Raw genomic sequence first — 27,859 nt, forward strand, 5'->3', positions numbered from 1 at the left:
ACTTTTACGTGGATTACATGAGCCAGTTTTTGGTGGAAATATGACTCTTACTCGTCACCTAAAAGAAAATGGAATGAAGTGCGAGTCTATGATCGATGAGGGGTGAAAGGGGATCATGGGAAGTGTATATATCCGCGCACTCATCTGGCCGGAAGCTTGTTCTTTGCGAGCAGACTTTCACAGCCATCATCTCTGTCAAGAACCCTTACCTCTCCCCATCCCGTCGCCGGAAGTTTGAGGCGAAGATCCTGCGATGGAAATTGGTGTCAACTCTCATGCCCCACGACACGAGACTTAACTCGAGAAAAACTATCCACTTATTATAACCTCACCCTGATCCGTTACACATTATGGTTCTTCCCTGCATTCTAAACAACTCCACGTGACTTTCATTCCAGTTTTCTTTCATCGCTGCCCTTCCAAGCTAGAAAGCATATTATAAGTGGGGACTACGAGATGTTTATCTCCCCGAAACTTTTCCCAATGTTAATGTTCGTCATAGATTCCCTTAAGATATTTACTACCCCAGGGGAACTTATCCTCTCTCGACTATTAATAATTGTGGACTGAATTCAGGGTATCAGATCCGAAGTTTGCTAAAAAAGAGGTAATTTTAGCCATTACCAACAAAGTAAAAGTTAAATCTCTACCTAAGGATACTGATACATACAAAACGACGGCCGTTTCTGTAATACAAGAGCAGTGAGGGGTGATATTAGGTAGACTATAAATGCGTGAGGTAACGCATTCGTGTTCTCAATAATGACACAAGGCCCTAGTTTAAATAAGATCAACTGTAAATTATTTCAGTCAATTATAATTCCACATTATCATCCAACCTAAATTATTTAGTGTGCTAATTATCCAGAATAATGAATAAAATGTCGATAAAGCTTGATATCCTGGAAAAGCCGTTTTCATGCAAGATGCAAATGCATTTAATAAAATTTGAAGTAAACTTTCTCGTGATTCCCACCGTTGTGGTTTTGGGTAATTGCTCCAAACGTTTCATCAGCTAAGTCTGCAGTCGTCTTCAGGGGTATAATCTTCACGGTATTTTGTTTATTTATTTATTCATACCTTGGTTGCCCTGGTGGTTCTTTGTGTATGTAGCGATTAATTATGACATTCCAGGCACTACTTAGTTGGAAGCCTTTATCTCTATTTATGCTCTTTTCCTTCAAGTTGATTTCAATCGCCCCCTTTACAATCCAGTCTCAATAATCATTAGCGTGGCACAGAACCTTCGCATTTTTGAAATCCATCCTATGACCGAGCTCTAAGCAATGCTCCGATACTGCCGGCTTCAGTGGATAAAACAAGTGTATGCATCTTTCATTCTCCGGCAGCCACTTTTTATTGTGCGGACAGTTTCCCCAATGTGTACCTGACCGCATTCACACGAGATGCTATGCACTCCCGAGGTTTTGACCCCAAGTCAGCTTCCGTTGTCCCGATGCAGGCTTTAATCTTGGTGGAAGATATGTAAATTGTTTCTATGTTCTGTCTTTGAAGTAAAATTCTACATCCAATAAAATGTTTTCGTTTCAATTACTCAGTGACTGAGGAGTTTATGCTCTCGGACCCCATGCTTATGGACAAAAATGCTTAAAATTGTAAAAATTCTACCCAGCCTTTTTCCTGAAGTATTGCAGATAAATACAGATCCTCCTGAAACACACTGTATTTTATCGAATTCATAAGTTTTCAACGTATTTCTTGGTATTACGTATACTCGATTCCCAACAATATGAATAAATGTATCAATCCACTAATCACCACTTTTTGGGTACTTTTGTAGACCTATAATATTGTGCAAGAAGTGGCAGCATAAATCTAGTCTAGGGGACAGTCAAGGACATCTTTAATGTGGTTTCCTAGTACCAAACTTCCCAACTCTAAGCTTTTCATCCCCATTGTTTCTCGTCTCTAGCTGACACCATTCCAGACATGAGTGAAGTCATGTGGTTGCGGCTTTGAACACTCACTTCAAAGTGGCGATGGAGCTTCGCGTCTTACCCTTGAACACGTAGGCTAATAGTGGAAGCTCCTTCTCCGAGAGAAAATAGTTCGCAGTCTGTTAATCCGCCCGAGCATAATCTTGGAATTGTAAAAGTAGGTCGTTCCGTAACAGACCTAACGCATTTTATCTGCATTGTTAGCTTTCAAAAATGTTTTCATTTTAAAAGCATTTCCATGAAGATTGGTGAAGAAATTACGTCAGTAGACGCTTCTTGATTGTGGTGGTTCCGCTAACTTAGGACTACTCTTAATTAACTAATTTAGGACTAACTTAGGACTCTAGGACTACTTAGGACTAATAAGGAGTAATCACTTTGTGTGGAGACACCACGGTACTTTTTTATTTTCTCTGATACCACCAAACATGGTAATAGTAAATTAGATATAAATCGTTATTTATCCTAATTATATTTGTTCCACTTTATTTATCGACTGACCTCATCATTTTTCTGATATTATCTTCCTTCTTTTTTCCCTTTTGACCACATATCGATGGCTAAGTTCTAACAGAACGGATCTCAAAATTTGGTCGATCTGAGTTTGTATTGCTAATACTGTTAATAAAAAATAAAATTCAATCAAGTAACTGCTCTTTGTTTGCAAATGCATGCTTCCTTTTTCAGTGCTATGTAGTAATGGTTTTTAATTTCAATTAAAATTGCATACAATTAAAATAATAAATCGTTTTATTGCTCTCCTGAAAAGATGCTATTTTTGATATACGTGATGTTAGAACTTAGGCATCGATATGCTATCTACCTACAGGTTTTGCGTGATACAGAATTATTTGAGTATTGTAATGGCTACTTGATACAATATGCATGAGCAAGAATAATGATATTGAAAAATTATAAAATTGAAGAGGAAATTTATCGTAAAACTATGAGATAATATATTAGTTTATAATTTATATTATTCGACTAAGCAAACGCATACAAAAAACGAAATTAAATGGTATTCTTCATGTTATGATTCCACAAAAAGTATGAAATCGTAAAATAATTTCAAAATAATGGTAATAATTTGAGATACCAAAGTTTAATAAAAATAAATTGATATATTGTAGTATATTTATAAGGATAAGAAAATTATTTCCCTCTGCAAGGAAGCTGTAGTACCTAGGCATGGAAAACTGCGAAATCACGTGGTATTATGAAAGAACGTACGGAAAGAAAGAGAAGTATTGTTGATTTTTCTCAAATTTCATCTTTAGAAGGAGAGAAATAAGGCATCATAAATCTATAGAAACATCAGTGCTATTTTTGAGGGGATCATGTGAGCTTGAATTTTTGCGTTAAAACGTACGACGTGAGCCAATTACGGGTAGAGAATTATGTCGTATCCATCACCAAGAGTAAGTAATGCCAGCAAAATAGAATCCTTCGAATAAGGTTTGGATAAATTATGATTTTATTGAATAAAATAGCAATTAAAACAGTCCCTCAGCGATCTCATCTTCCGATTAAGGAAATAAAAAGAAGAGGCCGAAATTGGTTTATGAATGGACCCTCGTTGGCATGAAAGCTCTCGGTCCGGTTTTATTAGCTACTTCTACTACGATATATAACGACATCGTCATCCGTTTTCTGCGATAAATTTGTTACTTTTTTGTTTCTGCGGCACTGGATGCTCTGTTTTTTTTAATCATAAAGTATGGGTCGTAAATATAAAATTTATGTCAGTTTGATGTAGAATTAGAGGGTAACAAACTGGTACTGGGTAGCGATTACAAGGTTCAGGTAGGCTATAACGAAGGTAGACGCTATCTTCTAGGTTATAATTTATCCTTAGGAAATTGATGTTACTGGAAATTGAGACGATAGATTAAATTCTGTTCACGTGGAATATAATGTGAGCTAAGCTCAGCTAGATTTCATTATTTTCTTTTGCATCAAAAACTAGCAAATAAACTTGAGCCAGGCAATTTGGTATTTTGAGAAGCGACACTTTATAACGCAATTAGGAGTTTGAAATGCTTGGAAGTGACAAGTGATTTGATGTATTAAGGTTTTACTCGTATTTCTAGTTTTAAGGGCCTAAAATCTCTAAAATTTCATGTCATTTCCTTTATTACCTCTTATTTATTGCCTTATTTTTTATATGGCTGCCTTTTATTGATGTTATTTCGAAGCTTAAATAATTTTATTCCCTTGCAATCAGAAGATAAAATATCACAAAAGCATTACGTGGTTAAAATATCATACCGTAAACTCCCTCTATTTGCTATCAGATCAAATTGCATTCAGAAATCCATCACCACTTGAATAGTTTCCATGGAGAGCCTACGTGACAAATCTCCCTCTTCATCATGTGAACTTGGAAAATCAAAATCATTGAACGCGGAGAGAATGTAACCCTTTTAATGTGTTTTATTGATACAAAGATACGCGAATTCTAAGTAGTATCAGATCGATTTTTGGTGATTTCACTTTGCGGAAATCGATTGTAATAAGATACACACAGCTGTACTATTTCACCACACTATCCGCTTAACCAGTTTCAACGTGCACATACCATTATCAACATTGAAAGGAATACATACAATTTTCCACGATTACTAAAGGGTTTCTTACTTATTTGAAGTACGTTTTTTTCAACCTCCGATGGGTCATGAGCAGAATGCGAAGTTATTGATCAAAAATTATTTCATTGCCGCACGTTGAGTTCACTTGTAGTCTCCTTTCGATATAATCCACTTGAGGCAATTGAGGAATTGCTCATGCCTATGGACAAGCTCTACTATACCTTATTCATAGTGTGTAGCCACCAATGGCTTCTCACGAATTTCACCTTTGCTCATAGGCTCATCGCCCGTTTGAAAACGCTTCCCTCCAAGCAACTTCTTCATTTCAGCGTTTGTGAAAATTTCCCTTCTATTGAGAGTGTCATTTCCTTTCAGGCCGCCCCACGCACGGACGCATATTCTTTGTTACAAAAGTGATCCTATTTCCAGCCTGGAACGCATTGACGTCCTAGATGCACTGAGTGTAATTTTAATTTCATATTGTATAGCGAAGGAAGTGTCAACCACAAGTGATAAAGTTGAATATCATATTCATTGCTGGTTTAATTTTAGTGAAGATTTAGACTGTGTTAGAGTACGTTCATTGCTTGAATGTTATTTTCCTGGATGTAACTTTGACATATACAACCCTGTAAGTCAAGCGTCACACGGCACTATGTCGGCATTGCACGGCGGGTGATTGGAAATGTCCCATTGAAATTGCTCGAGGAGTAGTTGGGCTGAATCAGCACTGAGATGGCGGTCGTTATCATGGATCAGTGCACTCCCAGAGAATTCAGCATGTCTCTTCTCGTGTTTTGAATGGGAGTGGACGTAATGCTTCAAACTGTTTTACACTCTACCCAAAGTGAATTTTAAAAATTCTATTTTATCGGCATTAAGGTCAAGACATGTCGATTCTGAAGGCATTGGGTGAGTTTTTTTGCTTTCTCTCCGCAGTGCACACTTGGCAGGGAGTTAATCGAGACAGAGTAGTTCACGAGATTGCAACTAACCTTAAACTAACAATTTAAGGCCAAAAACGACTTGTGGCTGTGGTACGGAGGAAGCAAAAATGCCCTACCTGCGCAGTACCCACCTGGCTTATACGGAGATTTTGATGAGCTATCGGACGTTGGAAAAAAAACCGCTTTCATAAATTACTTAATCGTGAAAAATTGAATATGTTTCTTTCAGTATGGAAAAAATCCAGTCCATTCCCCTTAGTTCTTCTGATTTTATTCATTATAAAAGTTTGATGAAGATGTGTAAACTATTAGAGTGATAAATAGCATGATACATTTCTACACCTGTCTGTATCTTACTCAAAGTAGAAATTGAAGCCATCAATTAGTTTTCTCTCGGAGTTTGTGTCACATGACATGCCCTCTTTATTCCAAATATGTAAGACTAAATGACCTTTAAGATACATTAGTGGGTCAGTGATATTGCCATGTAACCCTGAACTTTTCGATCAATATCAAGTTGCAGGAAAGGGCGGAGGATGATGGATTATGAAGGCTCAAAGTCGCTAGCTAAATGATTGCGGCGGAATTGGAAAGAGCACTTTGTAGCGGGTGGTAATAAAAACAAAGCTGGGGCTAAGGGGTGGGATTCCATTTCACTGACGAGAGAAAGTGACGGAAGCATTAAATTGAACGATTGAAGCCATTGCTTGTGCCTGTAAAGTAGACTGGAAGTGTCCGATTAATCTATGTTTCAAATCATGGGTAAAATGATTGCAGTTGATCGGAATTGATAGAAAAATCAGTGCTGTTTGAAATCCATAGTTAAGTAAAGTTCTATGATGTTTTTCAATGATGACGTTCAATGATGATGTAGTAATTAAAGCTGTAATTTCTTCAATAATATCTGATCAATTATCAACCATAGATCATATTGAGTAATATTTTGTACCTACCCAATGAAGTGATGTTTTGGTACCAGATGTCAGAAGTCGTGCTACTTTTAGTTATTGACTTATTATACGGGATCAAGACATGTAAATATAGAACTGAATTTCTGTGTTTACCACAGATTCACGAAACAATAATGTCAGTTTTTTCATTCCTCATCATGTAATTATCATTGATTAAGTGTGTTCATTTTTCGTGCTTGAATAAAGTATACTTCTTCTTGAAACTTTATCCAACATCCACATGAATCCAAATTTGCTTGAGCCTGACTTAATTCTCGGATCGTGCAATAAATAAATAAAACATTTAGTGATGCGCAATTCAAACGCATTTTATCTTGGAAATCTCAGTAAAGTTGATTGTGTGGTATTTTTAGAATATTATTCTGCACAGAGATTGACATTATTATGTTTTTTAATTCACAGAGTTATCAAAGGCATACGTAGAGACACGATGCTGCCTTTTTGCAGGTGCTAGAAACTTTTAAATGCACATATTTTTGGAATTTATATATGCAAATCTGCAACTATCCAATAAAGACACATTTCATGAATCCTATTTTTATCCTTAAATTGCATAACATGATGCCCTTTTTCATTCAATTATTTTCAATACTCAATTAGCGATACCAATAATTTCAAGATACACCTGTTTTTCAGCACTCGAGGCTTAATAAACTACAAAAATTTTCCACATACGGATAGGGATGAGTACGTGTGAGTGTAACATAACACACGCAATTTCCAACATTAAATAATTGCAATAATTAATATATTAAGGTTGAAACTCGTCCACTATTACCATTGTCAACTAATTACTCAAAATTGTATGCAAAGTAATGGGCATTGTGAGTCTGAGGAGAGAATATCGTAGCTTATCTCCTCAGAGATTTATTTTCCTGGCTTCTCTTTCACTGCAGTAACTTTTTCAATATTATTTATGTTGATATCGTGGAATTAATCCTATGCTAGATGCTTTCGATACCACCTGCGTCGAGCGCTGATAATGTATAGAAAGGTATCGAATCTCATATTTATATTTAGGATTTTATGACAAATTACCACATTTGAACCAATTAATTGAATAAAATGGAAAATCTAAGATGGAACGAAAAATCGAAATTTCACTCCTCAATGAATTTTTCGTCCTCCGCGCTCCTCGGTCACTTCAGTTACCTTTTCGTTGAAATAAATGAAATAAAGAATTGCCAGTATTTTGGATTCAATGGGAATTCAACACCTTCGCTAATTGATTCTTCCGATACGACCTTGGATCAAGCATCAACGTTATATCGACAAGTATAGAATCCCTTTCTTATCTGAGAAGAGTATGCCTAAGGTGTGGGATGTTCTATCTCGTTCCTCTTGGAGAAACGCGTCAATCGCTAACTCCCACGCACTCAAAGTCTCCGCCACATTCCGCCCAACGCTTCGACCATTTTTCCTTCACGCCCCGCTGCACATCCATGCCTCATCTTACTTTTCCACTCACCCACGCTCCATTACATTGCATGGGGTACTGCATTGAATGCGCCACTGCCGGCGGTGCGGAGGGCGTTGCCTACTCGTGGATAGAGAGGTACGAAGTTTCCCAAGACTAAAGATAACACTTCGTCTCCGGAGTGGGGATGAGCTTCCCCGGCACGTGTCAGATCCCTTGTGTATTCGCCAAGCCTTTTTACAGGCTCTGCCAATGAAACAGGATGATTTAATAAAGTAATTTCTTTTTGAAAAAGAGTTTTCAAAATATGTTATTAATAATCAATTTAATGCACATAAACAACCATTTCGAATAAAAAACACGAAAAATTATTTTCTGAACACCATACTAAATACCATGTCCGCTGAATATCTACCATCACAGTTAAGGTATTCTCGCAGCTTGGCCTGGAAATTTATCATAACCTCTCGTGGCATGTTGGCAGGTACTGCCACTATATTGTCTGCCAGACTTTGCTTGAGAGCTCGGATGGTTTTGGGTGGATCAGTTTGAGAAATATTAGTTTTTAGGCAAGCCTCGACCATTTAGGTAAGCTTTTACCATTTTGATAAAACTATTTGTATCAGTTTAATTTTTTTAATTTTTGGAGGCATTTAATCATAAATGAGTAGTAGTCGCTGTCGATATCTGCCCCGAGGTAGCTTTTGCAGCCATTCACATGGTTCTTGATACTTTTTTTACTTGATTATACATGATTTGGAATTTTCTTAGGTCAACAGGCATTTTCCGCGTGTGTTTACTTCGCATCGAATTTTGGATTATTGCGTTGGTAACTAGCCTGCGTAATGTGAGTAATTCAAGAAGCCTAACTCTTCTTTAATTTCTGTTTCCTGTTTATATTTCCCGATAATTCTTCCATCCTGACCTTAACCGACAAAGGAATTTAAATAACCTAGATGGATTAGGCTTCTTTGACTTCCTACAAGCTTGATTACTTACGCAATATCTAAGTAGGCATTTTCTAATTCTCTACCTAAATAGTCCAATGTAGGCATGTAAACCTGCACCAGTACATAGCCACTTCTGTGGTGCTTAACTCTATTGAAACCCTTTCATTTAACTTCAGGTAGCTCTTTTCACACGCATCCCGACACTCTTTCTTTGCATTACCACAACCTGAGAAATACCATTTGGCAATCCTGAGTGAATAATACTGTAGCTTCCACTTTAAAGTCTCCTTCTTCAGACCCACTTCATTTCTCCGATTCGCATTACACGGAGAATCATTCTTCCCGTTCACAATTTAAAAATCTATCCAACAAAGGTCCTTTAGGAACAAAATGATCTAATTTTCCGTCCCAAGCTTTCTATCAACCATAGTGGAACCATGGCCTTATTGTTGCTGCACTGGCCAATATCGCCACCTTCACACAAACGAGCTGCCTCCCTGTATCCTATTTGATGAGAGGTGAGTTACCTGGTAGGCGGCCTGCTGTCACCAAGTCTCGGCATCTTTGCAAGTTTTGGTATTATGCATTTGGCCTGCTTTACCCAACGATGCCCCTGTACCCCATAAGAACGCCGCTGCTTTTGTCCAAAGTATTCTTCGAATAAACTCGTTTAAATTGAAGTTTAACCTATATCTAGTGGTCGATTTACCATCCGCAACCCAGAAGATGCCCTTGGCGGCAGATATGGCAAGTGAAGCGTAACGAAAATGTTTCGCTTCGACCTGGAGGGAAACGGAAATACATAGTCTAGGTTTTGTTTCATTCCCGCACAAAATTAAAATCACCAAAGAGTTTGGTTTCGTCATGGGACGAAACTTTATTCCCAGGAAAGAAAATAAATTAATCGAAAATCCACTGCTCATAGTTAAGTTTCGACTAAGAAGTGGAGGGGGGATTAGAAATAATAGTTTCCACCCATTACGTTTGACATACGTGTAGAGAGGTTAAAAGGTCTAGATTAAAAATCGAATGGCCAGTTTGTGTCCACCGTTCTCCTTTTAATGGTGAAAACATTAGTGTCCCATGCATAATAATAGCGCTAGGCCAAACCACTGCTTCATTCACTCATACTTCGTAATCGGTGTGTGGGTGAAACTAAATTTTTCGAAGGTGAAACACGTGGTCCCTCCGGTGTGAAACATTATCGACGTTTCGTTTAGTTCCAGAGTTTTAGTTTAGTTTCGACCCAAAGTAGTTTTGACTCCGATTTGGTTTCGGTCCTGAGTTTAGTTCCGCGGGTTTAAATCCATTTCGTTTCGTTTCTACATTTGGCTCCTGGGAACGAAAATATTGAAGTTTTACTGGTTTCACTTTCGCTGCGTTTCTATTGCCATCCCTGCTATAAAATCAAACGGTTGTAAGGAGGAGAGATACGTAAAATGTGGATGATTACAGCATTCAAAAATAGCAATTTATTTAAAGAATACGGTATACGATGCATTGTATGGAAGGGAAATATTGAAGAAAGAGTTACGGCAAATTCCTCCCCTTTCAGTGATTCTTTCGTAAATTTAAGAAAGTAGCTGCCTACTCTTCATGAGTTGGTGACGTCACTGGAGTTCTACTGCATTTACTCGTCCTGTGGGAAACTTTGATTTGAGGATATAGTGGCACAAGGCTAAGGAAGTAAAGATACGACTAATGATAAGTAAAATACGTGAAAATATTTATGCATGATCGTGGGCATGGGAGTACGATGGTATTTCTGCTACCGTTTCTGTGCGCAGAATATTTCGTATTCTGAAATTTAAATTAACATGCAAGTATAAGAATTTAGAAAGCAGAGAAATTAAGATTTCATAGCCTCAGCGTAATTTTCCATGGGAAAAGGAGAATGTATTAATTGGATACCGTGGCTTGAAATGAGATATGTTAATTAAAATGGCGAAGGGATGTATTCTGTGAGCTTGGCATTGAGGAAAGAAATTCCCGCGTAATTAAATTATATGGCAGGATAAGAACATAGCGAGGTACACTACTGGGGCTAGGAAGAGCAGGTGGAGATATGAGGGAAATGGCTAGTATGTTGGAGCATTGTACAGGAAGTAAAGGGGTTAGTAAGACAAAAAGAATAGAAACCAGACATTTGCAGTGAGAGATAAGATTGGAGTATTTATATTTGTGGGCAAGAGAGATTTGAGCAAGACGAGGAATGCGGGAAAACGCCATGTTGGAATAAAATTAGGCCAATGCTGAAAGCTGAGATCTCAATCTCATTCCAGGATTAAAGGTTACTGGGTACGGAAATGCAGCGTTGGGAAGAATGTTGGCTGATAAGCTCTTTGCTTCTTGGTATTCCCAGTATCAGATAAAAGCATGAAAGAAATCATATGATTGCCTTTGATTAGTTAGGGCGTTAGATACCCGTATTAATAATACATATTAAATGTAAGGACTGCCGATGAATTACAAATTTTGTACAGGATTTATCCGTGGGACTCATGGTTTATCTATTTTTAAATAAAACGTTCATCCCAATATTTTTCAACGTTAATGTATTACCATTAAGAAATGGAGAATGCAAAATGTTTTTGCATTAAAAATTAGGACATAATGTGTAGGAATAGAAAAAAAGCCGGAAAGAATTTATTGGTAAAATATTTGTTGCTTCACATAGGTAAATAGATTTAATTGAAGTTTTGGGTTAGCAAATAAAATCACTTCAGGCTTTATTTGGTGGAAGTTCTTTAAAAACTTCAAAATGTAATTTCAACACTTTGACGAAACACTCCACTACTAACAATGGTTTCAGCATATTATATTATTTCCGATAAAGCATAAAAAATTATTCCCATTTATCATTCGTATTGGTAGTTTGCAGTTACTGAGGATCTTACTTTTAAATATCACATTTTCTTCCGGTGATGGTAAATATGATGATGAAGATGAGACGATGAAGAAGTGCTGTCTTAAGATGCTATCATTTCCCTTCCAAAGTAAAAAAAGAACTTTGTGGCGTATCATCGAATAAATATGCTGTCAAAATTTAAATTCAATGAATTTTGGTCACAATAAAAAATGTGGTGCCAGTCAAAGGAAATAAAAGTAGAGCCTTGATTAGGGAGATAGCGAGGCCCGAAGTGAATATATATGAGTTGAAAACCAGGGAATTGTTTGGCGCGTAACAGAAAACAAGCGTAATTTCTTGAGGATAATAAATAATGAAGGGAGACGAAATCAATGGTGTGAGATGCAAATTTGGAAGAAAAGAAAGAGAAAGCAGCTTTCTTTTTTTTATGCGGACAAAAAATGGAAGCAGTCAGTTACACTCGCCTTGAAGTCTTTTTCTGAAAATAAATCTCTCAGAAACAAGCTAGTTTCTTGTTTTTTGTTCGTGCGTTGGCGAACTCAAGTAAAAGTTGTTTAGGATTTTGTGTTCGGGACTTAATTTTTTTAAGAAGCCTGATTATACGATTTATATTCTTATCACTTCCAACAGCTTGCCGCATGATCGTTTTCTAAACTTGCGAGTGGAATTTAAAATCGTATTCATAGTGACGTTCCCCAAGTGCGCTCCAAATTATTATTTAAAAAATATATAGTATCCAGTTGTGTAAATAGGAATAGTTACTTAAAGACAAATATAGTTGAGAAGATACCAGAAAATTTCTTGATGAAGTGTTTCATTTAGGTAATATGGTATTCATATATTTTATTCTAAGAAACAACTGCACTGCTATTGAAACATAAATTTGTCTCATTCACGTAAATTTCCGGCTTTCGGGTTTTGTTAATTTATTTATACCACTGATGGATAATACGAGAAAATCTTTGGTATTATTGCTTTAGCAGTTAATTATTTATTAATACAAATATAAGAATTCTGGGGATATATAAAAAAATAGTTTTCAAACGATGAAAGCATAGATAGATTTTACAATTTAGAAGATATTGGTGGCAATGGTCGGAGGCATCTTTATGCAACAACTGATTTTGCTATATTGGCTGGATGTAGTGAAAATTTTCTCGTGTTCGGCAAAAAATATATATCGAGCGTAGCGAGGTAATCGTCATTGATTAATTATAGTTGCTATGTCAAGGTTCATGCATAGCTATAAAATGTAATATGATGAATATTGTGTTTCCGAAAAGATATACCCGAATTATCGTAGGTGTTCTCTGATTGAGAAAATACCGTACATAAAAATGTATATTTTGATTACTTTTCCCATTTTGACCTCTATTTGCTTCAATCTTGATCAGCATCAACGGTCTCGTGTAATTTCCAAGATGAAATATGCCTTAAAATTCTAAATTAAAAAGTTTTGAACGATAGCAAGCATATTTTGTTTTGGCATACTACTGGTATATATATTTTTAGCAATAATACTTTTAGCAGTAAGGCCGTAAAGCCATAGATTGCATTCGCAGCATTGGTATAAAAACATCAATATTACCTATTGATTATGGCGCGGAAGTATTAAAACCGGTCAAGGATTTGCCAAATTATTAAATTAATTAATAGTAGCGGGCGTAATTTGGTGGAAATCCTTCCCCGGAGGAGTTGAAGGAGTAAAAAACTTTGCTTTTTCCTCATGTTCTTCAGTCTTACTTTATCAAACTACAGCTATATCAAGTAAAGCTGTGCAGAGCAGACTAAGCCATCAATAAATTGATTTTTAGCCATGAGCAAATTCTACAAACTCGCAAACAATTGAAGATACTACGCTCCAAAACAGTTTTAAGGGAGGATTAAACAGACCGTTCCGGAGATGAGTTCACATTTAGTGGTTGCAAGTAGGAAGAGAAGCAGACCAAGGTGGGTCGAAAGAGGTGAAGAAAGCCAGTGAGGGTGGAAATGATGAAATATGATGCGCGATGAGTGGCAGAATTCTCGCTCTCAAGTTATGGGGCAATTTCTTCAGGTGGGGATTTAGCACCTGGCCCTCTCCATACCACCCGATTTAATAAACGCGATTTATGAAGACGCACCTCGGACATAAGCTCATTTACTCCAACCTGGATACACTCTTTACACCATGGTAGGTACCGAAAGAGATGCGAAGCGTGGAGGTTCGAGGCAGTCCTGGAGGTCAAAGCTTACGAAGTTAGGGGGTAATTTCGGTGTCAGCGAAGCCCTAGATGAATGTTATTTCCATCAGCCGCTGAGATGAGACGGAATAGAGTTCCTTCATAATGAAATTGTGGGCTAGAATCTAACATTACTTTTTTTACTTACATGCTACTCAAAAGAGAACCCTGTTTCATTTTAAAGTCATGATTTCCAATTACGAAGTTTTCCAAGTAATAATTTCCCATCATAAAATCGTGGAAAAAATAGATTAGAAGTAGCATTTCTTTTTTTTGCATTTGAGCAAGACTATCCCTTCATTTTATCGTGGCTTCAAACAAAATTGTTTTTCCCATAAGCAATCGGCAAACTGAGAAGGCAGAAAAATTATCTTTTAGAAAAGAAAAAAGAGTCGATTTTTAGAGTCGATTGTGATTGAGATATATGAGGACCCGCAATTTCTGTTTTTCGATCCGTAGCCCATTTCTCGAGCTATTCACGGTGAAAAAAAGATGTTTTGAACGTTTTCGCAAATATTTTGAAGACATTACGTGTTCCTGCTGAGTGAGTCACCGCTCCTCAGATAGTCCTCGGAATCAAGCATCGGTATCCCGTTGTTCCCTGTTATTCACTTCACCTCTAGTGCGTAATTTCTTCCTCAACGACTGATTCGCTCTGAGTGAGTTAATGAACTGAACAGAAGAAGCGGCGTCATCAACACATTAAATGTGAGCAGCAACTTTCGCTTTCAACCATATACTATAGAACCCATTGACTGATCGACAAATTTTCGGGGTGAATGAACATCAAATGTCATAGAATCGTCCCGTTTTAAAATCGTCTGAAACCCAAGGAAAGTTAGTCGAAGCTCTTATTTTTCTGTCTATTATAGCGTTAGAAACTGCCTCTGGCCTCTACCTTCTGGGGATATTAACGGGTATTAAAAAAATCGATTTTTCAAAAATGTCATTTCCCCAATATTGTCCACGTGTTATGTCGCGAAACCAATTTTCAGAGATTAGAGCACTTTTAATTTGGGAAAAATCGAGCAATTTCATTGTTTCGTTAATCATTGCATCAACAACGGAAGGAGATAGGGTTACAACAAATAGGGATACGGTGTTGCATCATAGGGTTCAATAAAAATTGTAAGAACTAACAGAGTGACTAGAAAAAGCCGAGGGACATTCCTAAGGGGGTATGCAAAAGCGAATTTAATTTTAAACCTATGGAGGAAGAAGGAATGGCTGAAGGAGGACGACGTATTTCGCAGAGAAGACTAATGTTTCCCAGAAATATTCAAATTATAATTTTTTGTCTACCGCAGCGCATTCATATATTTGGATGGAAAATGAGACTAATGATTTACCTTCTCGGATATTGAAAACTTTTTATACCGCAACGAGATCATACTTTTTACCCTAAAATTTTGGGGGTGAAAAATGTGGACTGGAAAATATTTTTATGCAAATGGTATGAGTGAAATCATGGATTGGCTCTTTTCTTTGGAACATATGCAATATTCTTAACAATAAAAAAAAATATTTATACGTAATAGGATCTATTACATTTCTCAGAAGTACACTTCTGCGCGAAAGATATGAAAGATTTCTGTTAAATTGACCTTCAGCTGTGGATAGAAAATTACACCTTAATCTGGGGTAGAATTGCTGTCTAAATTATTTTATTTTATTTATTATAGCCACCAAGGAGAAACTTGTGACATTAGAACCGCATGTAAAGCATTTATTCCAATATGTACTCAGATATTCAACCACGATTTGGACCTTCCGAGGAAATATAAGCGATGTCAGCCAATTTGAGGGAAGAATTTATGTACTGTAATTCATTTCTTGGTTGCATAACATCTTAGAAAAACGTTGACCAAGGCAGGAAAACATTCCATATTGCCATGGGGACTCATACACCTAAATGTTTTACCCAAATGATGACAAAGATAGAGCTATCATTCGCTCGGTCCTTTGAAGTGAGTTGGCATGTGAACGAATGAGAAGTACTTATACGCTTTTACCATCGTAGCCGGCAGTACGCATTACAATATTAATCATGCATAATTTTTATTAGCCTTAACGGCGTCGGCACGGAAGTCGAGCCACGCACTTTGCAAATTAGTTCTCTTTCCTCTACCGGCCGACATTTTCCTAATTCGTTTGGACACGAAGTTAAAAAGCAGGAGGCCGTTTCTACGCCCTTTAACGAGTCACGCCCGGAGGTTACAGGTCACGCACTCTCTACAAGAGAGCACGTGCTCTTAGCTGAAGTCATGAATGTCTGAGCTTTTCACCTAACGAATAGAAGTTATAACAATGTACCTACATCTCATCGTGGAAAATACTCTTGAGTCAAAAATGGCAGAGGACTAGAAAACTTTGAGTTTCTTATTTGAATAAAGCTTGCGAATAAATTCTCGTGGTGCATTAATTTAGCAAATGTAAATATATGTAAATTACGACAATTGCGTAGTTTTATAACTGATGGAACATACAATCCTTGTCATTATAGAATTTATTTTTAAAGCTATTTATAGTATTAACAGAAAAATTAAGTATAAGTAGATATAATATTGTAAAATCATAGTTTTATAAATTTCTTAATTATATACTATATATCAATAGATTATTAATAACCTTGAAATTTAAATAGATGTTGTTGCTCTTTTTCCCGAAAATTATGCTATTTATAGTCGGACGTGTATTTATGTAAGTATTTTATTTTTTACCATACATAATTCACGTCCTATTAGCTTTTCGACTTATTCAACCCCACGGCCACCACCAATTATTCATACGAAACATTCTACCAAATCGGCCGCTGCAGATAATGCCTATTTTGATGGAATTGTGGTCAGATGGAAACCACATCAATGCATATTTCAGGCCTCGATAGAGAGAGAGGATAGCGGTAAACACCGGCAAGGTTTGCGGTGCAATGTTGACCCTGACCGACAGGAAGCCCTCTCTCGCCCACAATCCACATTTGCCCTGGTGCATCGGTACCTTTTGTTAAACTATCTTCCGCCAGGGCCCCACAGCGCCAGGTAATTGTTCCCAGACAGGTCCGGCTATCGGAAATGCATATCCGCTGTTGTTTTTGGCAACAGGCGACCGTTTGCATGGAACTGGTCACACATGAAAGCCCTAGGGTTCATCTCTGTTGAACAGTACGGGGCTTTTGCTTCATGACGGTCCTGGTAACGGCTGATGCACTCAACTGTAATGCGTGATAAAAGGTCTCGGCATAAAAATCAAATGCAACGCGTAGTGGCGTGTACCTACACTGTGCCTGGGATGGTTTTCGTAAATTTTCAACGGAGTGCTAGGTACAGAAAGGGAGTGAGATATAATGATAGGACACCATGGATATTTGAATTCACATACAAAGAGTAGTTTTAACTTCAAAATTAGAATAGCATCCATCATCATCCACTCGCATCAACAACCATGTTTTGCGCTATGGGGTGTGCAAGCGGAGAACTTGGGTATAGTTAGCTGTTTTTTTGTTATTATATATCTATGAATTATTCATTTGGAAATTTGTTACATTGTCGCTTTGAATTATCCTATTTAATGATTTTGTACTTTGAACTCTTAGCCATTTTTATGGTAAATAAAGTTTCTTGGCTTAATTAAAGTTGGCTTTGCTTGAAAACTAAGCTTCACTCCTGGACCAAAAATCCATAAAAATAAAGGATGCATCTGCGTTGAATTATTTAATTTTATGTCTTTTTACTAAGTTATTTTAGCCATATTAATGGTAGTTAATGCCACCCATGCGTTGGATTTGCTTGAAAATTTATTCTTATAATGTATAAGTCTATATGATGAATTTTACATTAAAAAATAGTAAAATTAACGTTCAAGATTGAAATAAAATCAAGCAAATAAAGTGGTAAGCCAACACTCCTGCCACCACAGCAACCCATTCCCCATAGCCTTTCTTATAGAGCTTGGGAATGTTGAATAACTAGTGGTTATTTTCTTGGAAATATCACTATCAAATCAACTGAAATAAATATCAACTGAATCGTACAATCCCTTTACATATATCTTGCACATTACTGCGGAGAAACTCCCTCGTTATCTGATTCCCAGTAATCCACGCGTATTTTTCTGTTCTTCATCCCCATTAACCCTATTCCCATAACCCTATTCAGGATATGTTTTTCCCTAATATCAATTGTAATTCTGTGATCGATAATACGAATTGCGGAAATAATTCCTAACCAATACCCTGTATTCATTAGACTTCCAATATAATGGGCCGAGGAATCGTCCTACATTGACGTTTTCTTTAGAAAAATTTCGAGTGATGAGTAGCCAAAAAAATACTTTTATGGTGTCCCTGGATAACATAATCGCGGAGAAGAAGTTTTGTATATTCAGCAAACACTTTTAGAGCGACTTAGATTTTGAAACGAACATTATCTTTATTAAGGTAAAATTGCAGTTAAGTAGCAATTGCAGTTAATAGTTTCAATGTCGTAAGATATGCAATTGAAATTATTCAAATGATTGTTACTGAAAGTCACCATTTAGTTATGACTAGCTATATATTTATTGTTGAGAGCTTATGGGGAAATGCAGTTGAAATAATGCAATGAACTTTTTCTGACTAATTTCTAAATGGCTATTTCTAAATACTGAAGCTGAATCATGATGTGGGAAAATATGAGCATCGGATGCGCATCCATCTCGTGTATTTATTTTTTAACGGGGAATGAGAGTTCAAATTTGTGTATTGGGATCATGAATTGATTGATTTTAGTTTAACAAAGGTGGAAAAAACTCACGTGAGTAAATAAGTATGTTTATTAGTAGTAGGTTGAAAAACTTTATAGTCAAAAGAAGAAAATGGAACTGAAAATAAACCCAATGGTGAAATTGTCAATAAGTTAGATTATGAGCAAAAATAGTTACATCTCTACTTTGAATGTTTCAGAATTTACATTATTCTGCTAAATGGTGTACAAAGACGCGTAGTAATTTTACCGTTTACCATAGAATTCCGCCGTTTTGGTATCAAAACTCATCGTTTTTTAGTATGAGTTTCGTTTCCAGGTTTCACCATTTTTTCTGAAAAATTTCATGACATATAGTTAAATATATTTGAAATAACGCCTTAAAACATTATGGTAAGAAAACTTTTTATTTTATTTCTTTTTTATTTTAATTTCTGTTTTATTGTATTCTATTTATATTTTTTATGGTAGGAGAAAAAGGGATTTTGACAAAATAACTGTCAATTCCGATTGGTTTGAAAGGCAAAATAATATTTTTGCCTTTCAAGTAATATTTAATTAAGGTATTTTGGAAAAGAGAAATGAAGTATGATGGGGATCGGGTTAGTATGGTGGCTAGAGTAGTTGCTTCCCATCCAGATGATCCGGGTTCAAACCCCGGTGGTGAAAGAGATTTTTCAGAGGCTGTGCTATTCTTACTTATGTGCTTTCTAGAAGTATTTCAAGTTCAGCAAGAACTGCGCCCGTCAAATGGGACGTTAAGCTGTGGTCCCCTTGGCGCTTTCCGTTAAGAGTAAGCTAATGCCGACGTCTGGTTTCTCTCCACCCTTCCCTCATTATCCTTCCATAATGGCGTAAATGACCTCAGTAGTCGGTTGCCTCCTTCAAATATCATCGTAATCATGAAGTGTTGTCAACCTAGTTGTTGTTCTAAACTTAAATATATAGTTTTACGTATTTTTTATTACTGGAGTTTCTAACGGGGTGAGCAGTTAACTATATCCGACCTTTCAAGGTACATCATATCCTTTGTCTTCAGGAAATGAATATTTTTTTAACATCATTTAGCTGAGTTTAAATTGTTCTTCGATTATATTAACAAACTTGAAGGCCTTAATTTTTCACCACCGTATATTAAAGTTTGTAAATAACGAATTATAACAGACTTACTAGTTATAGGTTGCTCAGGAGTAGTTTTTATTTTATTGAATAAAAGTCGTAGATTCTTGACGCAGTTCTGGTGAATTGTTACTTAGTTAGAAGAATGTAGAATTGTGAAATGTGAACAAATGATCGTGAAATGTGGCGGCCTTTCAAGGATGCGCCGCAGTAGCCACATAATTTCTGCTGAAATAATAGTTGCAGTGGGCTCCGGACCGATGCATCATTGTTTTTGGGACATTGGGTAGAGCATTTCCCCGAGGACACAGCAATATTGCGGTCTTGGGGCTCCGTTGAGTCCATTCCGTCCGCGCCGAGACCCTGTAATTTCAGGCATCGATTTTCGAGGGAAAGGAGGACTACTAGTATGCCACGACGGTTGGTATTCAATTTACTCCCACATTCTATTAGACTTTATTATATACGCACTACTCCGCGATCTATTTAATTTAATTCTACTTCAATCTTACACTCAAGCAATTTAAATGGGCAAGGCATCATTAAAAGGTCAAATCTTAAGATAAATATAAGTATATAATGAAAGATTAAAATTAAAACTTTCTTTACCACACAGAAGTTATCAAAAACTCATCCGGTTTCGACCTATCCAGGTCATCATCAAAAGGGTTACAATCTCTCCTCATGTTTCCGTGTTGATAATGACCAGAAAAGGTCGAAACCAGTTGACTTTTTTCTTTTTTTAAATACTCTGTGGAATAAAACAAAGTTTACTTTTTAATGTATCATGTCACGATTCCTCAAAGTGAACTCGAAAACCACTGATACTATAATAACGAAGTTATCGACGAGAATATTTAAGAATTTGATTTTTTGATTTGAAGATTAATAAACAAAGCGTTTTGTTTTCATTACCATGGAAGTATATCACATTTGTTCCTATTGTGCACAAAATCCAAGCTGCCTGTAACTCCTTCCAAGAGATGAATAAATCATATGTATATGGTTCTTATTGTTGAACCATACGGGCATATATATTTTGTAGCCCATGACACACAATTTCTTCGCAGTAATTATATTCAAGCATATAATTTGGCTGTGTAGTATCCAAAAACTTGGGCCAGCATTACATCGTCCTTTTGCGGTTTTATCGAGGGAAATAGAATCAGGAGGAAAAGAAAATGATCGAAAAATCCAGTAAATCAAATCATCTGAACTTCATCATCAAAACTTCATTTTGCATTTTACTCTTAAAAATCTTCAGACTATTAAAACTTCTACAATTGGTGTCCACATGCATCTGATCATCAGTTAGATTTATATTGATTTGTGGGATAGGCGTCATGGTATAGGCAAAGTCTTCAACAGATGTGAGCAAGGTTGGCCATTTTTTCAATTGACGCGCGGAAACCCTAAAATAATTTATTTGAAGTTTCAATCTTGGTCGTATGCTCGGAATCTCGGTCGTAGTATCCCTCTCTCCAGTAACATTAAAAATCACAAATTTTGTTGTTTTTGTGTGCCATATTGTACAAAAGATGCACATCACCGACCTCGATTTTTGTTTACGTTGTATGTCACGCATAATCCTAAGGGATAACCCACAGCGCCTCCATTTGAACAGCGTAACCCAAGACGGAATATCGTTCCGCGAAGTCAAATAGTACCCTCCTTCCCCATCAGCCTATATGTCCCCCGATAAACAAACCCGTATCCGTCCCACACAAATGACTCCGGTTTCCTCGAAGCCATCTCCAGATTGAAAGCCACTCATCTGACTTAATCCATGACCCTTGGTTTTTCACGGAAATGGAACCACAATTACTCGATCAATATAATAATTCTATCAAATTGTAACCAGTCTTCCATTCGTTATGAATTTTCTTTCTGCCACTATTTTTGTCCACGCAGTTAATTCTCTAATTTCGTTTTTCAAAGAGAAATATCTTCCGTCCATTGGGCTGGGATAACAACCCTGTATAGCCAAATTAATTCTTAGTAAATAAGACTGATGGACAGTATTATTTCCCTGATTACTTCTAACTTTAATGTATGGAGAATGTTCGCTTATTAAGTCCATTCCTGAAGCCATTGTGCGCTTTTCAAAGAATAATTTTCCACGTTTATTCTTTGTGAAGTTTATTGTAAAGTGTTTCATAATTATTTTGTTGCAATTACGCTATCGTACATGTAAATTGGAATTGGAATTATTTGTAAATAGGTGGAACAAAAATTAACAAATAACTGCACTATTTTACTAGATATTTTACCTCGCTATTTGATTGGTTTGATTTTTCAGATGCTACTACATTACTATTAGGCGTGTTAACTGACCAAATATTTTTTTAGAAAAATGCAAAAGACCGATCATTGATACTTCCAAGCATATTTCCACTAAGGTTCGCCATAAGAATAATGGTTCATTTAAACTGCATGGCTATTGATGAAATATAATCACTATATGGAATTATTTAAAGCATTTAATTTGAATAAGTTTTACAATAGGGTAGCTTCCTTCATCAAAGAAATGATAGGCATTGATCGCGATTCGTTACCCACCATCAGTGCATTTATAATATAGGAACAAATTATTTGGTTTTAGGAATCTCAGTGTAGACGATTGTTAATGGTAAATTTTAACCTCATTTGAAATAGGCCAGATTGACGCCCATGCCATGCCACTCTACGTGACGTCATAGGGACCTAGATGCTCTACGGGCAGTCAGGAGTTTAACATCGTCTGAGATTACCAATGCATGCATGAGACAGAGCTCAGGGAAACATCTCTTAATAATTACTTATTATAATTGCCTGTGGTTGGAAAGTTTCCTTCGCTTAATAGGGTATTATTAATCCTTATTTAACCCAAGCGCTGCCTGCTAGCAGCCTGCATCGTAGTGGCGCTCATAGCCTCACACCATTGTGACCTCACACGGCGGCAGCCGGAACCAGAGTGACGTCACATGGGCTTTTCCCAGCATTCATATTGGCCGTCGCATTTCCGCGCGCTTGAAATTTTTCACTTTTCATTTAATCGCGGAAAAATAGATATCGTCATTTAAAAATCTAAAGGTGTGAAATACGCACTCCAGGAGTAATAATCTTTCTATTTTGGCAATAAAAAATAAAAGGAAAGCACCCTATTTATTATTAGAGGAATTACAAGAATAAAGCTGATAATACCCATTGCCCTTTTGATGACAAGGAAAATGACTAGGAATAAATAGTATTTGGTAAGGGTTTCTTCGACCTTCACCACTCGCTTCTGAATTAATTTCACTGAATTAATATTTTCTCTAAATTTTGGTTTAATACTGATACTCGATGTTCAGGTTTGATCTATCTATTATACTTGACCGAAGTTGAACTTCAAATTTAATCATGCCAAAGTAATACTATGAAATCTTCTTTTGAAAATGGGTAGTTGTTTTTTCATAGGAGGTGGTTTTCTCGCTGAATGACGGTCGTATAATTATTTTTTCTCAACCATTTAAGCTACCAGGAATTTTATAATTTAGGAACTAATTGCCCCTGAAATATAATTTACTAATAATAATAATCGTGATTGCACAATTTGATTAGTACAACAAGAATAAATTCGATTGTCTAAAACGATAGCTGGAATGGGGGTTGTTGATTTTAAGCGAAGTAGGGATAATCAAGGCCATGTTTGCAACTCCGCAGCAACAACAACAAGAAATCAGTTTGCAAAGTGAAATTTTTGTCCTGGATCAGGTATTGAGCTTGTGCTAATAGTGTGTACACTTTAGGTTCAGCTAACTAAGTTATTCTCCAGATCAAATATACGCATTAACTTCCAAAGAGTGAGCATCACAGCTGGAAAACTTCCACCAAATTGACCTGATTAGAAACTGGTGTATCCTGTTACATGCTCTATTGGAGTAATGTAGTCCCTAATAACTTCTCCTTTCTTCTTTATCCTGCCTCTAAAAAACATTGGCTACAAAAATTAGCACAAATTCACCGCTGTTCAGAGGAATTATTGCAATTTATAAGGAATTATTGGTGAAGTTGGAAATTTTTACCTAATTCTTCCACACTTTGTGGCTTCTTACATCCTGTATATTAATTTGAGAGCCTTAATTCTTCCGGGAGAAAGTTAATACATTCTAATGCCGGTGTAATAAACTTAGCATAATTTTTCTACAAGCCATTTGCCTTTGGCCGAGAGAAAGGCATAAAATCTAAGAAGCTTAAAAATTTAGACTGATTACATTAAGGTACTGCTCAGTTATGCACCATGGAATAAATTTTAAGTAAAACGTTGACCCATTTTTCGTGGTACATATGAATAAAAATTTAATATATATTTCAGCTTGCAGTCTTCAATGGATTTTTGTATATCTTTGACCTCGGTATCAATGCCTTCACCTAGTCATAAGTCGTGCAAAACATGCTTAATACAGGAGAAAAACTTTGGCTGATTAAATGAAAATGGTGGTCACTGTTGGAGAAGACTTAGTAAAAGCCACTGTGAACCGTGTTCGCTAATCCAGCCAGGTAACTGTAATATCAACTTTGTCCCTTATTAAAAGTTTCCCCCGTTATTGGCTCGGTGACCCAGTTCAGACGCGTAGGTAGGTCTCTGTGGAAACTACTAATGCATAGTTAACCGGACTGTTCCACATCACAATTGCCACACAACTTCAGCTGAGTTTCTTTTCTACGAAATGCGTTGTGAATATTAGGTCGTATTTGGTACCTCATTTACCTAGCACTATCATCCCTTTATTATTATTAATCTTCTGCTCCGTTCTCGGTTTTCACGAGGTCCGGTACAATTTGCGGATATTGGAAATTATGGGTGATAGCATGAAACTTAGAAAATAATAAAGATTAACTTATGCGATTGGGAAACATGGCCATTCAAAACATCAATTTCTTAGTGGAACAGTGTGACGTTTTTAGATAAATTTATAGGTAGTTGGTAACATAAATCATAGCCTACAGTTGATAATGTATTCATAGAACTGTCCCGGGTGAAATAAAACAGGTTTAATGTGTTTGATACACGATAGGAATGTTACCGTTAATATATGATGGTAATAAGATAAAAAATCAAAGTTTGTTTTTATTTTATAGCAAAGTAAATTACTGTCTCAATGTTATTTTCGATGTGTGACACATAGTGAGTGATTGTTCCCATTATTGAGGAAGTTGGCGAGAAGACCTCACGGGGAAAATTTGACTCTAGCTAATATCTTCATTTTCGCTCTTGAAAAAATGTTCTTGACTTTTATACTCACCCCTTTTCGTGCACAATAAAATAGTATAAATAATATTTGTCGTATAATTAAAATTGGGTAATGTTTTCCATTTTAGAAAGGCAATAGATCATATGAAACAAGGTAGCACTGTATTTCGATAAGTATTCAATCGTAAGGACTTATTTTGCGATAAAAAGTTAGAAACACATATTCATTTTCCTAAAGCGTTGGTCAAATTATATATATTTCCATTGTCTACTATGACGTTTTGACTGATTTATTGTCTTCTCCAGGGCGGAGAATTTTAATCATTCTGACTGAGATGAGAAAAATCAAAAGTTGAACCCTTGAAAATCATCAATGTACAGGACATTTACATTAACTATGTGCGTTATAATTGTAGGGAAGAACGCTTGGGCTTTTTGGATGGAGTAGTTGCCTGCTGAGAGAAGGTTCTTTTATTCAAATCCCTTTTATTCATATCCCAGGTGAAGTCTTCGGACAACAGAATCAAAATCCTCAAAGAGCTAGATCTTCTCTCTACAACCATGGTTAATAACTGGAAAATGCATAATTATTAGATCAACACTCAAGATAAATAATGGTAATGGTATTTAAATGGGGCGACCGACAGTTAAGGCCTTTTGCGTCATGAGGGAAGGGTGGAGAGAAACACGGAGTCGGCAGAAGCCAGCCTCACGAACTTGGATAAGAATGGTTCCAATAGGATCGCGGTTTAACGTCCCATCCTACGGTCGAAGTTCTGAACTTGAAGTGCACTTCGTGAATCCAAACTGGGCGGGAAGCCAAAATTCTAGCCACCACACTTACCCTATTCTAAAAAAGGTACATGAAAAACTAAGTGATCAATAGATGTAGTAATTTATTAATAATAAAATAAAAATATAAAATTGTCTATAGTCACCTAAAGTAGAGATGCAAGTAAAGAATATATGTGTATGAACTCTGACTATTTCGTTCTATGGTTATATTATCAGCTGTAGGCTATGATTTATGCTACCAACTACGTATAATTTTATCTAAAACTGATCGATCACACTGTTCCAATAAAAAAGTAATGTTGTGAAAGGTCATGATTCCTAATGGCATAACATAGTATGTGCTATTTTCATAGTTTCCTTTAATCACCCATAATTTCCAATATCAGACACTGTACTGGACCTCGTGAAAACCTAGAACGGAGCAGAAGATAATAAGGGGATTATAGTGCAAGGCAAATGAGGTACCAAATAGGACCTGATACTCCCTAACTCTGTTTGAAATCGTTTCAGGATTGGTTTATTGGAAATGCGATATATCCATTATGAAATATAAAGTACAAATGATAATATCCACACTTTAATCTAAAACTCCACTACCGACCATTTTTTCGACATTTTATTTTATTTTAAAGGCATTTTTCAAGACCTTGCCGGGAAGAAAATTTATAGAAAATAGTTTTCATATGTATTTAGTACAGCCCTAGTAATTTAAACAAAGCTTGATTTAGGCAGCAAATATGTAAAGATTCTTTGAATGGAAAAGTTCTTCATAATGATATTGCACTACGTGGGTTAGCATGAAAAGGAAACCAAGAAATTTACTTTGTTAAAAGCACTCGTAAGTTAGTGCATGAAAGCAATTGAAGGATATCAGCATTTATACACCAACTTTTATTATGCAGGACATTTTCCTCATACGATAGACTTAACCTAATACATACTGTTAAGGTGGTATTTTTCTGTTGGGACATATGTTTACCGAGTTACAGCAAAATCTGAAAGTTTTAATGCTCTATGATAAAAACTAAAAATTATAATTCTCCCATTTCAATATAAAACTCCTATACCGACCATGGTATCAACATTCTATGTCGTTTCAAGGTATGAAAACCTTGTATATAACTTAGAATGTCGAAGCCATAGCCGGTGGTGAAATTTATATTCAAGCATCGAAATTACCATTTGTAGATTTTATTTCATCATATGTATGAAAAGTTCTAACTCATGCTAATTAGGCAAATTGTTTCTTCGGCTTCGCAGCATCTTTAATTCATGAGGGCAACAGTTGTAGGCCATATGGGAGTGTTATTTCCCGTCACGCACCGCCAATTCGCCTTCAATTTCTTTCTCTCGAGTATTCGTGACTCTTCTTGGCGTGAATGGCATCCATCTGCGCCGGGCCCATAAAAACGATGGAGGACACGCGGCTGTTCGGCACGCGTGAGATATGATCTTTTCCTCGAATCGCCTCTGAGCCTCTGAACTCAAGGCTTCCTCCTCACGGCAGGAAAAGGAGTGCCCCACTTGCGATTGCCTTACGCATTTCCGGTTCAAACGAATGATATACTCGGCAAGGCAGCTGTAAATCTCTATTACGGATTTTTCATTCCGTTTGGTCTGCGTTTCTTCATGAATATATACGAATGGTCTCCTACTCTTGGAAATGAAGAATATTATTATTCAACACTAAATTATCTCTTTATTTAAATTTTATAATGACATGTTTCATTGAGAAATGGCCTGATCAGGCATGCAAGAACGATTTGGACCAGTCAAAAGAAAAATATTATTAAAGTATAATTATATAATTTTTTTTATAAAAAACACGTTTTATTAAAAGGAAGAAAATAACAGCCTACGGCATCTTAAATTGTCAAAAATTTCAAATGTGATTGATGGGAAAGTTTAAATAAGTGTAAGAAGATCATTTCAGTTATAAAAAAACGAAAAACGTGGTTCGCATGTAAGGTTATATCCGCCGTCTCTAGGAAACAAGTCTGATATATATTGACCGGCTAGTTTTAATTTTGTTATCTTAATAATCTCCATATTTGATTTTTATTCCTAAA

Source organism: Ischnura elegans, chromosome 10 (assembly GCF_921293095.1).
Source record: "Ischnura elegans chromosome 10, ioIscEleg1.1, whole genome shotgun sequence".
Classification (NCBI taxonomy): Eukaryota; Metazoa; Arthropoda; class Insecta; order Odonata; family Coenagrionidae; genus Ischnura; species Ischnura elegans.